The 15,595-nt window shown below is 45.9% G+C and overlaps 1 protein-coding gene and 1 pseudogene across 2 annotated transcripts in view; both read right to left on the reverse strand.

Annotated features, from left to right (window-relative positions):
* LOC144688731 (prefoldin subunit 2 pseudogene) overlaps positions 1 to 5,534 on the reverse strand; it is a 38,681-nt pseudogene extending 33,147 nt beyond the window's left edge.
* The window catches only part of pdzd2 (PDZ domain containing 2), a 631,303-nt gene that overhangs the window by 520,887 nt on the left and 94,821 nt on the right, over positions 1 to 15,595 (reverse strand). The gene's annotated exons all lie outside the window — the stretch shown is intronic.

A 15,595-nucleotide genomic window follows, 5' to 3' on the forward strand; every position in this document is an offset into this window, starting at 1 on the left:
AAATTTCATCAGCTGCTTTGGTGGGTTCAAATCCCCAGAACATTAGCCTGGGCCTCTGGATTATTAGCCCAATTACATTACCACTACACCACCATCTTCCCCAATGGTTGAAGGCCAACCATTGCAGCCCAGGACATCACTGCAGGAGTTCCTCAAGACAGCATCATAGGACCAACCATCTTCAGCTGCTTCAAAAATGACCTTCCCTTCATTAGAAGGTTAAAAGTCGGATGTTCACAGATGATTGCAAAGTGTTCAGATAATGAAGCAATCCATGTCTGCATGCAACGAAACCTGTACAACATCCAAGCATATAGGCTGGTAAGGGTCTAAGGATTTTAGTCATGTAATGTGCAAAGAGGGCACTTTCTAGAGTGTGTTCAGGAGAATTTTCTACAGCAAAATGTTTCTAGTCCACTGAGAAAGGAGGCACTGTTAAGCCTGGTTCTTGGGAAAGAGTTAGACCTAGTGGATCAACTGTCAGCAGGGGAACATTTAGGGGACAGTGACCATAAGATTTAGATTAGTTGTGGAAAAGGACAAGGAGCAATCCAGAGTAAGGATAATTAACTGGGAGAAAGCCTACTTCAATGAAGAATGGATCTGAAGGTTGGCAGGCAATACTGTAACTGAACAATGGGCTACCTTTAAAGAAGAGATAGTTCAGGCACAGTCAAGTTATATTCCCACAAAGGGGGAAAAGATGGGGCAAAGAAGTCTCCCTGGATGACAAAAATAAATCAGAGATTAAAATGAAAATTAAAAATAAATTTTTTTTAAAGTATGCTTATTACAGACAGGTGGATAATACAACCAAAAACCAGGTTGAATTTAGAAGGTTCACGTGAACACAAGAACTAGGAGCAGCTGTAGTCCATTTGGTCCCTCAAGCCTGCTCTGCAATTTGATAAGATCATGGCTGATCTGATTGTGGCCTCGACTCCACTTTTGTGTCTGCCCCCATAACCCTGGCCTCCCTTGTCGAACAAAAATCTGTCTAACTTTGCCTTAAACATATTCAATGACTCAGTCTCCACTGCTCTCTGGGGTAGAGAATTCCGCAGACTAACAACCCTCAGGGGGAAAAAAAAATTCTCATCTCAGTCTTAAATGGGAGACCCCTAATTTTTAAACTGTGTTCCCAAGTTCAGAGGGGAAGTGAAAAAGTAAATAAGGGAAGCAAAGAAAGAGTATGAAAAGAGACTGGCAGCTAACACAAAAGGGAATCCAAAGTTTACTATAGGCATGTAAATAATAAAAGAGCAGGGCCAATTCGGGACCAAAAAGGGGGTTTCTACATGGAAACAGGGTGCATGGCTGAGGTATTAAATTAATACTTTGCATCTGTCTTTACCAAGGAAGATCTGCCCAGATCATGGTGAAAGAGGAGGTAATTAATACATTAGAAGGATTTAAAATTGATAAGGCAGTGGTATTTGGATAGGCTGTCTCCACCTAAAGTTGATAAGGCTCCAGGACCAGATGAGATGCATCTAAGGATGCTGAGGGAAGTGAAAGTAGAAATCGAGGAGGCACAGGCCATAATTTTCCAATCTTCCTTAGACTCAGGGGTGGTGCCAAAGGACTGGATAACTGCAGATGTCTCACCTTTGTTCAAAAAATGGTATAAAGATAAGCCCAGCAACTACAGGCCAGTCAGTTTAACCTGGGTAGTGGGGATGGTTGTAGAAATGATAATTTGGGACAGAATCAACAGTCACTTGGGAAAATGTGGGTTAATTAAGGAAAACCAGCATGGATTTGTTAAGGGTAAATCATGTTTAACTAACTTGCTGAAGTTTTTTGAAGAGGTTTTTGATGAAAGTAATGCAATTGATATGGTGTGCATTGACTTCCAAAAGGCATTTGATACAGTACTGCATGACTTGTGAACAAAATTAGAGCTTGTAGAAAAAAAGAGACAGTAGAAACATGGATACTAAATTGGATGAGTTACAGGAAAGAGAGATTAGTGGTTAATGAATGTTTTTCAGACTGGAGGAAGGTTCATAGCGGAGTTCCCCAGGAGTCAGTGTTAGGACCCTTGCTCTTCCTGACATATATTAATGACCTAGACCTTGGTGTGCAGGGCACAATTTCAAAACCTGCAGATGATACAAAACCTGGAAGTATTGTGAACTGTGAGGAGGGTATTATAGAACTTCAAAAGGACATAAATTGGCAGACAAATAGCAGACGAAATTTAATGCAGAGAAGTGTGAAATGATTCATTTTGGATGAAAGAATGCAGAGAGACAATATAACAAAGTGTATAATTCTAAAGGAGCAGAAGGACCTGGGTGTATGTTCAAAAATCAGTTAAGTTTGCAAGGCAGGTTGAGAGCAAGATTGAATGAGGCATACAGCATCCTAGGCTTTATAAACAGGAATATAGAGTATAAAAGCAAGGAAATTATGACAAACCTATATAAAACTAGTTCAGCCTCAACTGGAGTATTGCATCCAATTATGGATACCACACTATAGGAAGAATGAGAAGACAGATAGAGGATGCAGGAAAGATTCACGAATAGCTCCAGGGATGAGGATCTGTAGATAGTTCCTCATAGTTCCTATGTAAATGAGTTATGTAGACAGATTGAAAGAAGTTGGGACCATTCTCCTTGGAGAAGAAAAGATTGAGAGGAGATTTGGTAGAGGTATTCAAAATCATGAGGGGTCTAGACAGAGTAGATAGGGAGAAACTGTTCTCACTGCTAGAAGGATAGCAAACCAGTGCACACCAATTTAAAGTAATTGACAAAAGAAGCAATGGGGACATGAAGAAATCTTTTTCATGAAGCGAGTGGCTGCCTGAGAATATGGTGGAGGCACAGTCAATCAAGAGGAAATTGGATTATCTGAAAAGGAAGACTGTGCAGGACTACAAGGAGAAGGGGGGAGTGACAATAGGTAAATTGCTCCTTCAGAGAGCCAGCATAGACATGGCAGGCTGAATGGCCTCCTTCTGTGCTGTAAACATTTTGTGATAGGCTCCGCTTATGTCTATTATCTGTTGCTCTTCTTTGATCTGTGGAAAAGATATGAAAATTTCTAGATCTAGATCTTCTCTCAAACTTGGCTTCAAATTCCTGGGCTTCTCTCGACATCAAGATGATACTTCTATTCTGGACTACACTGTCTCTACCATAAAACCCAACTCCTGTCTCTGATTTGCTGCTCTGTGATATTTAAAATCACTTTAATCGGCCCTTCCATTCAATCAGCGCTTCCCCCACTGCTGTTGTGATTGAGAGATTTCAATCTCATGCTGAGCATGTGATTGACTACAGGCGATATTTGTTTTTCAGTTTCAGTCTGTTTCTGGCCAGATAACTACTCACCTGGGCTGAGAACAAACCTCTGCTACTTCTGGATTTTATGGTGTCCTCCAACTTTGCCATCACCTTTCTATGCTGCAACTGACTCTGTACACCTGGATCTTCATTCCCATGAAAATACGTCCATCAGTGTTAAGTACAAGTAAATCGCTGATTCACCTGGAAGGAGTTTGAATGGTTAAAAGGTAGGAGGCAAAAGGGCAGTTGTTGCATCACCTATTCTCACATGGGAAAGTGCTGTGTGAAGAGTGGAGCATGTGGAGGGTGAAAAGATGAAGTGGAAATGTGGAAATCGAGAGACCTTACAAGGAGCAGGCTGTGAGGTGTAGTGAAGGTAGCTGTTGGAGTCAGTGATAGGTTATCCCCTGAAATGGGGGCACAAAAGTCAAGGAACAGAAGGAAAGAGTCGGAGATGAATCATGTGAAAGCGATGGAAGAGTGGAAATTGGAAGCAAAGTTGATTAAATTTTCCAAGCTCTTATAGAAGTCACAAATGACATTCTATGTCAATATGGTAATGATAAATCTTCCCTCCTTGTCCTTTTTGGCCTGTCTGCAGCTCTGGCGATGTTGACCACACCATCCTCCTCCATTGCCTCTCCACTGTCATCCAGATGGGTGGGACTGTTCTCGCCCAGTTCCATTCTTAACTATCCAATTATACCCAGAGTTACACTTGTAATGGTTGCTCTTCTTGCTCCCACACCATTACCTCTGGTGACCCCAACAATCTATCCTTGCACCCCTCCTATTTCTCATATACATGTTGTAGCACCTTGGCATCATCCAGAATTAGCTCTCACACAAACACTGACAACACCCAATTCTACCTCACTACCACCTTTCTCGACTCCTCTACTCTTGCTAAATTATCAGACTGATTATCCAACATCTAGTACTAGGTGGGCAGAAATTTACTCCAACCAAAAAACGTGAATACTGAAATCATTGTTTTCCATTCCTACTCCAATCACTCTCCTCAAGCTACTGACATGTTCCCTCTCCCTGGCAACAATATGAGATTAAACCAGGCTGTTTGCAACCTTGCTGTCATATCTGGTCCTGAGATGAGCTTCCAATCACATATTCACACTCTCACTTAGGCTGCCTATTTCCGCCTCCATAATATTGCTTGACTTCACCCTTCCCTGAGCTCATTTGCTGCTGAATCCCTCATGCATGCCTTTGTTACCTCAAGACTCAACTATTCCAATGCATTCCTGGCAGGTTTCCCACATTCTACCCTCCATAAACTTGAGGTCATCCAAAATACTGCTGCCCATTTCTTATAGAGCAAGTCCCATTCATCTATCATCCCTGTATTCTCTAACCTACATTGGCTCCTGGTCAAGATCAGCTACAGGATGCACTGCAGCAACTCAACACTTCCTCAGGAGCACTTCCCAAATCCACAACCCTCCATCACAAGAGGGAAAGGGACAACAGATGCACGGCGACACCATGCTCTCATCCAAGTCACAAAGCATTCTCTTTGGACATACATACCTGCTCCTTTTTTGTTGTTGGGTCACAATCTGGAACTCCCTGTGCAACAGTATTGTGGATGCACTTTTGCCAGAAGAACTACAGCACTTCGAGAATAAGGTCCATCACCACTATCAACTTCTTAGGGTAACTAGGGATAGGCAATCAATGCTAGTGTGCTAGTGTTGCCAGCAACACCCACTTTTCGGTATCACTCTAACTCCTACAAGTTGTAGTCCTAATTGAAATTCTGTAGCCTGTGTTCAAGATTGTTCAATTTCTTCCATATTCATTGCCACTCAATCAAAATCGTAACCAATTAAAATACCAGAAATGTCCAAAGGTTGTATATTTTGCACAAACGGTTTAGTCAATTTTCCAGCAGCAAGCAGGGGCCATCTTGAGGCTGGTCTCATTCATAAAAGAACTTGTTTTTAGACACATAATGTGATACACAGAAACAAGCTATGGAGAAAAACATTTCACTGCTGTCACTAAAACCTCCCAACCTCCCTGTGCTACACTTTTAGAGGTCCTGTGGTGCCGACTGCCAAAGAGAGCCCTCCTTCTCTGCCTTACCTCGAATTTCAATGAACCATTGTAGAAATAGACCATTCCGTGGGTTGGTGAATTCCTTCCAGGTGTTCTTTTGCCAAAGAATCTTGCCGCTTCAATGACAAGCATCCTGAATGTCGGAAGCTCATCCATATTAGGCTAATGAGATTGACGTCAGAAATATGCATAGGATAAACACACTAGTGGTTTTGAGGAGGTTCTTGTACCTCCTGATTTCTGGTTGAGCATATGCCCAATGGGAAAATCTATGCTACTACATTAACTATTTCAAATAGCTTCCAAATGTGTAGCCCTCGCATAGTTTACTATTTGTCCAAGAGTTTTAAATCCTTGCATCTTGCATTACTTCTAAGCATATATTAAGATTCACGGGGAGATTCTCCATTAATTTAAATGAAAAAAAATTGTATGAGTTCCTTTGCAGGAGTGCACTCCAGCCCACAATTATCCAATGTTTTCCTGATCCAGGATATCCAGCACTCCAGGAAAGTCTGCCCTTATATTTTGACTGCATTGGTCTGGCATTCAATCATTTTACCTTTTGATCTTATTATGGAGCTACAAAAAGCTCAAGGATAAAAGCCAAAGGTGAATAAGTGTAAAAAGCGTTTTAAATTATTATCCCAGTTTTATCCCCCCAGCATTCCATTTGCAGTCAGTAAGCTGCAGACAGGCAATACAAGCCCTCGCTAGAGAATAAAAGAGCTATTAGCCCTTACTCATTATTTATCTTTGTCAGTGTAATTTATTGTGTTCACAGCACATGTACACTATGGTTATAATCAATGAAAATGAACTGTACTGTGTGTTCCTTTAGATATGTGCAAAAGTGCCCCATTTCAAGCTTTAACTTGTGCACATATCAGAACTCAGCAACTCCATGTTTATTCCATGTACATAGAGCAGTACCTGGCTGTCTCAGTGGTTCAGGGGAATATAAAATATTCACTCGGATAATTCAGTGGAGAAATGTTCTAGCCAACAACCCTTCCTCAATCAAAATCACCAAAAGCACATTAATTAATCATTCATTTAATTTGGAACTTTCTGCCTGTATATTGGCTGCCATGTTTGATTACATTTCAAAAAGTAAACTTTTTCTTCACTTAATTCTCCCTTTCACTTCCCTTCCTATTCACTTGTACGATTCCCTGTTCATCTCCATTTCTTGCTCTCGTCCCTCACTTCTGACTCTCTGCTTCTTCTTTTACTCTTCCTCTTATTACATCTCATCACTTTCCTCCTTTCTCCTTTTACCTTTTCCCAATTTGTCCATCCCAATGGATGAGAAGAGTGGCAGCATCAGGGCTCAGAGACTCAGGTAAACAGGTAGGAAGCAACCGTATCATTCTTCTCCTCAAGTCCTTTGCCCGAAGAAAGGTCTGACCCATGTTGCCACAACCAAGGCAAGGTGGCAGGTCCCAAATCCGCCCCAGCCAGAATGGAGATCGAACCCCATGCTGTTGGCACCAATCTGATCCACAATGGCTGTCCAGCCAACCAGCCCCCCAAAGAGTCTGAGTTGCTGTCACTTTTACATTCATGTTGTAGTCTGGAGCTATGAATAATGATCATAGAAGTCCCAATTTTCTTTCCATCACATACCTGACCAGGAATCTCTCCTGCTTGTACCTCCTGTGACTGGGTATATTGGAAGTTAATACTCAACCTAATTGGGCATGTTATAAACATCCTGGACTTGAACCCAGAGCTTCTGGCTCAGAGGCAGGGTTGCTACCCACTGCGCCACAAGACCTCCCAACAGTATCATTAGTCATTGTATTTGGAATGCAATGCAAGTGGGTGAGGGAGATGCTGCCAAATGCTGAGGGACTATTTGTTGGTGACTTTCTAATCTGTAGAAGGGCAGGATTGCTAATAATCTCAGATTTTTAAGCCATATTCTTCAGTCCAGACCTCTCTGGCAGCAGTCTGAGAAACAATGCCAAAAGCCATGACTGCCCTTAGGGCTTCATCATAGTGAAGCACCTCCTAGAGGTCCATGGCATTGCCACACATTGGCTTCACAACACTGCAGTCCATTCAGAATAGTACTGTATGCACAGGAAGCGGACTCTGCGCCCAAGCTGCCATCTCCATCACATTATTTTGTGCACCTCTCAATGCCTGCAACAATGCTTAGAAAGCCTTTATTCAACTTAGTTTCTGTCAGATCCACATCCCCAGATTCTTCTGCCAACGTTGAATATAAGCTGGCTCTCTGGGCATTAGCTTCTCCTTCTCTGTCATCACCAGCTGTCCCTGCCTACTTATGTTGTGTGTCTCACCCATTGCATTCCCCTCTAGCTCACTGGTTAATCAACCAGGATGCATGCATCAGGATGGAGACAGCCAGTGACGCTGTATAATATGAAATCTTGGCAAGGCCAAATATACAAGGGACTTACTTTTCTTGGACAAACCTAAAGAAATGGAAAGCAAAAGCCAGAAGTGGTTTGACAAGCACGTTGCACAGCTAATTTACAGAAGTGTCATGATGTATTTGCTGACGGTTAGAGGGGAAAAATGAGATAGAAAGAAAGGCTCTCAGAAGTTCCTCATAAACTCAATGCTGACTGCTGCACTCCATTTCTTCATCTCCAACACATTAGTTGAACTCCTTCCCCAGGATTTCTCTCCAGAGTTATGGTCTGTTTCTTCCTTCAGAAAGAGATGTAATTTCAACATTTGGCAATAATGTAAACAAGCAATATCAGATTGGCTGAGTCGCAGAAACACCCGCACAAACATCCTTTCTACCATGGAAAGGAAAATTGGGGCTGTGTGTCTAAATGACAGTCAATCCAATATTCATTGCCTGTTTTACACTACGATATTCAGTAATACTTGTTACAGCATGTTTCTTATAATGGGTGGAATGACACATGTATGCAACAGGCAGCTACATTCCATCGAATGTTCCCTGTGCAGTGAATCCATACGAGTTAATGAACAGTTCCACATGAGACTGAGGTTGCTAAAAGCAAACCACGTGTCACACAATCTCAGTTTTAGCTTTGCCTAGACTGAAATGTAAGCTTGCACCTTGTACATTAGAACAGTGATGACACATTAAAAGTGCTCCACCAGCTGTAAAGCACAGATGTCTGGTGGTCACGAAAGGCACTACATAAATGTAAGTATTTCTTTCTTTTCGGAAGTTTTTGGAAGAACATCACTTGGAGGCTGTAGCTCATGATACTCTATTTGCATAGCACATTAATTTACAGCTGTAGCCACCACTTTGTGTTTGAATTTTATACAACATCGCAAATATTTTGCACATCTTTATTTGGTTATATAGGAGGCAACAGCAGAATAATCAACACATCTGTGTTTCTCTCATCTGGAGTCAGAACACTCAAGCATTTCAAAGTTTCCTTAATGAATTCAATTTATCAAAATATAACAACTGACCAAATACAATATTCAAATGACAAATAATGTTAAATGACAGTTCGTATGTTCTATATTCCATTGCATTTGAAAAAGCAACATTACTGTTCTACAATATTTTTTGTAAATTTAATGATAGGAAAATTACAGGACAACTAGTTTTAATTTTCCCATCATCCATCAGGAGCTTGGGAGAAACCCAGCTCTTTGACTCTGTCTTCTTGATGTTATGATTTTCTGTTCAATATCCAGTTCCATATTTAGTATAAAGGGCCTTTTAGGCTGCACTTATTATTTATTGTTGAAATATCTTTGTTTATATGGCATAGCTCCTACTGCCTATCAAAATTGTATTTAACTGCTGAGTTATCTGCTCTGTGCCTCTTCTTCACACTTGGTGTTATTTGGTGAGCCCACAAATTGTAGACCTTCTATATATAAAATGTAGTATCAGGGTCTGGGGGTTTTTCCATTCGCTGCCACCATGTTGTAGGGTTTTGGATACCATTCAGTCAGTCTTAATGGGCTAAATTTTCCATTCGGCGGGTGGGCGGAGCTGAAGTTATCACGGGCCACGCCGCCAATTTGCGCGGGCGGACCAATTAAGGCCTGCCCAGCGCATTTCACACTCCCGTGGAGAGCAGGACTTTTAAAATTGCGGCGGGCGTGTACAGACTGCCAGGTCCAATGGGGAACCATCAGTCTGTATAAAAAAAGGCCAGGCAGCCTCCTTTAGGCTGTTCACCATGGCCAGCTACAGATGGCACCGCAGGGGGTCTGCACAGCAGGCCGTCGTAGGGGGAAGACCAGAGGAGGATGGTGGGCTGCAGGGTGTGGGCCATGAGTAGGGCAGGTTACAGGGTAGGCCAGCGGGGGGCCAATGTGCCCCTCGCTTCTTTGATAACTGCCTTGCTGCCCTTCTCGAGGAGGTGGCAGCACGGCGTGTAGTTCTGTTTCCCCAGGATGGGAGGAGGACAGCCCCCCCATGTGACGAAGCGTGCCTGGGAGGAGGTGGTCAGTTCCCAGGATGTGGTGCGCCAAACGTGGATCCAGTGTCGCAAGCGGTTCAACAATTTGTTGTGCTCTGGAATGATGAGTACCATGTTGGCCTTGGCCATTTAACCCAGCAGGTAGCCTTAGCCTTTGAGGGCCCCCCCCCCCACGTCTTAGTGTCGTGACTGCATTGACTCATGTTGGACATTTGTCGCACGCTGGGTGGTCAAGCAGATAGTGACCATGCTTACATCAGCCTTAGTGGTTAATGAGAAGATGGGTTCTTCCCCCATGTCTTCATTGCACATGAGTAGTCTGGGGGCAACCTGCAGGAGAGGCAGCTAGGCGCATACTCATAACTCCAACACAGGTCCTATTCACGGTGATGAGATGGAGCAAGGGGAGCCTCAAGGTATCATGGCCAAGAGCCATCTGGTGGCCTTGGTGACGCACCTACTTGTGCCTCCTTGCCATGGGAGCAAAGACCCATGTGTTATTGAAAGTGATGGACGCCGAATGTGTCCAAGGTGGCTGTTGGGGGAGGGATTTGGGAGCAGCCGTACTATATTTCGGTGACCGATCACCAGTAGAGTGGACAGGAGGCGCTGGAGGCCTCGGATGGGCCACTGTGGTTCGGGTGCGGCGTGTGCGTGCAGAGTACACGAGTGATCAGCCCCAATAAATGGTCTTCTCTGTTCTGCAGGAGAAAAATGCGCACAACATATACGAGCATTCGCTCACTGGTTGTGACCAGGCCCAGCTTCTCATCCTGAACCGTTTCGAAGAGCAGGCCCTGGAGTTGGAAACCCGCCATGCATCCAGGTCGACAGGTGTTGGCGAGGCTGGGGTGCAGCAGCCAGGTATTTGAGGCCTACAGTCCCATCCACTCTGTCTCCCCACCATCCAAAGCACTGATGATTGCTGCAGTCGTTAATGCAGCAACACCGCTCATTCACAGACTGATACAGTCAGACATGTGGGTCATAGACAAAGGTCCCTCAGCCCCTTGAGGATGCGCGTGTCTAGCACCTTCCAAAGTCGCCTTATCCCATTTCTGACCACTATCCCCACGGCCTAACATGCCATGGCATCACTGCTGCACATCCAAATCCTTATTGCATCTTAGGAGGGTTTGTGCCTCCACCACCATTTCAGCCAGTGTGTCCCACATTACTCTGTGCAAAAGGTCCTCATCACCTCACCTGTCAACCTCATGGCACTCAGCTTAAATAAATGCCACCAGGTTAGTCATCCCTCCGCCAAGGGAAATTGTTGCTTTCTGTCCACCCGGTCTATGCCCCTCATAATGGTATGAAGCTCAATAATGTGACTTGTCAACCTCCTGTGCTCCATGCAAATGTCACCAGTGTTTGTTATGTTTCCTCATAACTCCAACTCAACAGGCCAGCATGCATCCTGATCACAAACCTCTGCACTCTCTCCACTCCAATCCCATCCCTCCCATGAAGCACAGTTCACAACTGAACGCAGAAGTGCAACTGTGGCCTCGACAGCATTTTCTGCACTTGCAACATGACCTCCCTTTTCCTACATTCTATTCCTCGGCTAATAAAGGCAAGTATGGCATTTACCTTCTTAAATGCCTTATGTTCCTGTACCGCTACCTTAACGGGCCTGTCAACATGCCCAGCAAGGTCCCTCTAATCATCCTTACTTTCCACAGTCCTACCATTCCTCGTGTATTCCCGTACTTTGTTTGTCCTACCCAAGTGCATCACCTCACACTTATCCACATAACATTCCATGTGGCGTTCCTTAGGCCATCTGACCAGCCCATCTGTATCCGCCTGTAATGTTTGGGCCTCCTCCTGACTATTTACCACCCCACCAATGTTCGTCTCCTTAGGTTCTGGAAGGTTGAGCGCACTATGAGCCTGGGGGGAAAGGGATACTGAGTGAACGCTAACTGATCCACTGTCCTTGCTGTTAATTTCAGCATCATCAGAGCAGGGCTGCCATGAAGATGTCCAGATGCTCCCTCTCACACCTGATGGACGTGAATTGTCACCTGCGTCACACCATTTCAGCGAGGCAGGTACCAGCGCAGACACTAGCACATCTGTGGGAATTGTAACATCGGCTAGTGTCCCGGGGCACAGTGGAGAGGCCACTTCACAATCACTGGAGGAGATGGCACGGACAGAGAGTGCCAATGGCGCCAGTAGCCAGAGGATTGCAGGGTACCAGGCACATGCTGAGTCGGGCAGTGATGATGTGCCTCTGGAGATGTCACCAATGCAGCAACTGCAGAACAAGCAGCAGTTTGCGCGGGAGCATCTGGCAGGGCTGCATGAGGGTGTGTTTCAGTTGGTCTCTGTGGTGGAGGAATCCAGGCAGAGTGTCAGTGATGGCATGAACCTCTTGTCAGAGCATCAGACTTCCTCCTTGGAGAGATTGGCAACTCTCATGGAGAGGGGCTTCCAACGGATTGATCAGCTTCTGATGGGGTGACGCTCTGACCTGCAAGCACTCACAGCGCTACTGGCCTCAGGTGGTTATTCGCAATGTGGGAGATGTTCTGGGCACCAAGTGTCCCAGCTTGGTGCCCATCCATCTATGGTGAGCAGGGAAGTCTGAAGTGACCTCACGTCGGCGCAGCAGCTGCCTGTCGTCTCTGCGGGCTTCTCTCAGGGCACTCCGGATGAGGGCAGCAGCTCCTCTGCCCCTCTGCCAGTGACCTTTGCATTCGTTGAGGCTGCAACAACTGGGGAGATGCCAGCTGTAGAACTGGCCACTCCCTCCCAGGCGGGGCCAGAACAGGCTCTAAGGGCTGGAGGACATCCACCAAGGTCATCGAGGCCAATCGGACAGTAGTCAGCAGGCTGTCTCACAAGCCACTCCGAGCGATGGGGCGGCACCTAGACGTAGCACCTGCAAACGTAAGCATAAGGCACGTTAGGCATCCCACGGGTTTCTCACTGGTGTTTTTCTGTTGGCCCTAGATTAAGGAATTTATATTTTTTAACATTGGAACAACGTTTTGATTTGATTTTGTTGCACCATATGATGGATGAAAATAAAATCCACATGTGTCACCATGGCTGAGGGTGTTTCCTTTGTGCTGCATTTGTATGTTTCACGGACATATCATGAGTGTTTGAGTGGACATTTCGTTTATATACTAAGCCCTTAGTTGCAGCTAATGAAGTGGAAGATGCCACTTAAGTGCCAGGCAATGCTGGTCCTGCAGATCCATGTGTGTGGAGCTAGCTGTAGGTTCATTGGATTAAAGTCTCCCGGGTGTCCCTGCCTCCTTGGTGTAGTAGCGGATCGGCGTGCTGCCCCTCATCATTGTCCTGTGCTTCCTCATCCTCAGAGCCACTGCTGGATTCATCGTGTGCAGCCGCATCCACTGCGTCAAGGTCTTCATTGTCAACTGCATCCCCCCTTTCCAGCACAGGATTGTGCAGAGCGCAGCATGCAGCCACTATCACAAAGACACGATCTGGTGGGTACTGGAGTGCGCCCCCTGAGCGGTCCAGGTATCAGAAGCGCATCTTGAGAAGACCGATGGCCCTCTCCACCACAGCCCTTGTGGAGGCGTGGTTCCTATTGTACCGCTGCTCAGCTTCTATTCTTGGATGGTGGAGAGGCGTCATGAGCCACCTTCTGAGGGGATAGCCTTTGTCACCCAGCAGCCATCCATCCAGCCGAGCTGGAGCACTGAAGAGCCCCGGCACCTGGGAGTTTCTGAGGATGTAGGCATCGTGGGAGCTGCCTGGGTACCTTGCACAGACTTGTAGAATCAGCATCCTGTGATCACACACTATCTGCGCGTTCATGGAGTGGAAGCTCTTCTTGTTGACGAAGGCACCGGGCTCATCTGCTGGCGCCTTGATGGCCACATGTGTGCAGTCAATTGCACCCTGGACGCAGGGGAAGCAGCAATGGCCACGAAGCCTCTGGCTCGCTGTGTCTGGCTTGCCTGGTCACAGCAGAAGTGGATAAAGGTCAATGCCCATCTGAACAGAGCGTCTGTGACCTGCTTGACACAAGTGTGGACAGCTGATTGGGAGACACTGCAAAGATCACCCACCGAACCCTGGAAGGAGCCAGAGGCATAGAAGTGGAGGGCAACTGTGACCTTCAGAACTGCATGGAGTGTCCGCCCACACATTTAGGAGAGATCTTAGGGCCAATCATCTGACAGATGTAGTGTACTGTCTCCCTTGGCAGTCGGAGCCTCCTTTGGCACTGCACCTGTTATATTGAGGTAACTGCTTCTCCACCTGTATACCCTAGCAGCAGGATACTGGCATCTTCTGCGGCCCCTTCCACCTTGGACTACCTCCTGGCCCTGCGCCCCTTGTGCCTGTACCTGTCCTCCCAAAGGTGGCTCCCCTGGAGGCTGGTTGTCCACTCCTGGCCTCCTCCTTATTCTAGCCCTCCCTTCCTCCTCAGAGGAGCTGCCTCGAATGGACATGTCAGAACCCATACCCAGGCTAAGTGGAGGCCTCTGGAAAGCTGCAGGCCCGATAAAGATTCCTGACTGCAGACTGCTGAGCTGAAGGTTCAAAGTACAGGGAAAGCTGATGGAAATCATTCTGAACTGCTACAGATCACACAGGCAAGTTTAAAACACTTTCTGCAATAAATGCTTCACATAAAACATTAACAACCCCTGAGCCCACATATCCCACCCATGGATGAGTTTTGTTAAAAAGTCACCTCCCGCCTCCCTGTTGCGCCCGTGCGCCGAGCCGAAGATCGCACAGGCGCCTCAAAATCAGCATCGATTGCCAAGTTAAGGGCTTTAACAAGCCTTTAATTCATGGTGGGCACGCGTCGCACTTCATTGTGCGCCCGCCCAGCTAAATATCGCAATGGCGCGCGCAGACGTCGGGACGCTCGCCTGATGTCACCATGCGCCATTTTAAGCGCTGAACATGCAGGGCCCACCCCCCACACGTCACCCTGAAAATTCTGCCCAATGAAGTCTTTGTGTTCTTAAGTAGATTAACTGTATGTATTTATTAACTACAAGAACTATGTACATATATACAGCAAAGCATTCAAGCAAGGAGCTGCCTCCATGCTTGCTTGTGCACATGGCTCTGTCCGACCCAAACTGACTCCTAAGTGCGGGTCATGTGTTCTTTTATATCACTGTGCGGGTGATAATGTACTCAGTCCCACGTTAGCCCTATATGCCAGATCCTTATAGTACAAAAAAAATCTGAAATGCACAGAAGACCCAAAGCTGATTCATAAGGTCAAGACGGCAACAAAGAGGACACACAGCCATGTTTCTTGGGTGCGGTCAAAGATCTTGGATTATCATTTTGGAATGTGGACGTTTTGGTTAAAGGCCACTTCACACACTTTAAATTGGACACGGCAGCCAGTGTTACGATGCTGTCAGAGAGAAAACCATGACTCGTGACCCAGTGGCTGATGCCACCCACAAAACACCTAGATGGAGCAGGGGGCATAAATCTCTCGGTGAAAGGCAGCCTTGCATGTGACACTGAAGTACAAGGCTAAAAGAATCTGAGGGACCCTGTTAATCATTTACAACCAGGACTGTTCATGACTAAGCAGCAAAGCCTGTGTCAAATTTAACCTCCTACAAAAAAGTGGTATAAAAGTGGGTTCCCAAAGCTCATTGCAGGACTGTGGTGACTGAAAAACGCATACAAGATCACACAGTACGGGGATGCCTATTCACACCATGAAAAATTCCCCACCTATTCATGAAGCAGCTACAACAGCGGCTAGGCAGGATGACAAACATGGGAATCATCTCCCCAGTCACACAACCAACTGCATGATGTCCCAGGATG

The sequence above is a fragment of the Cetorhinus maximus genome, chromosome 1 (assembly GCF_964194155.1).
Source record: "Cetorhinus maximus chromosome 1, sCetMax3.hap1.1, whole genome shotgun sequence".
Classification (NCBI taxonomy): Eukaryota; Metazoa; Chordata; class Chondrichthyes; order Lamniformes; family Cetorhinidae; genus Cetorhinus; species Cetorhinus maximus.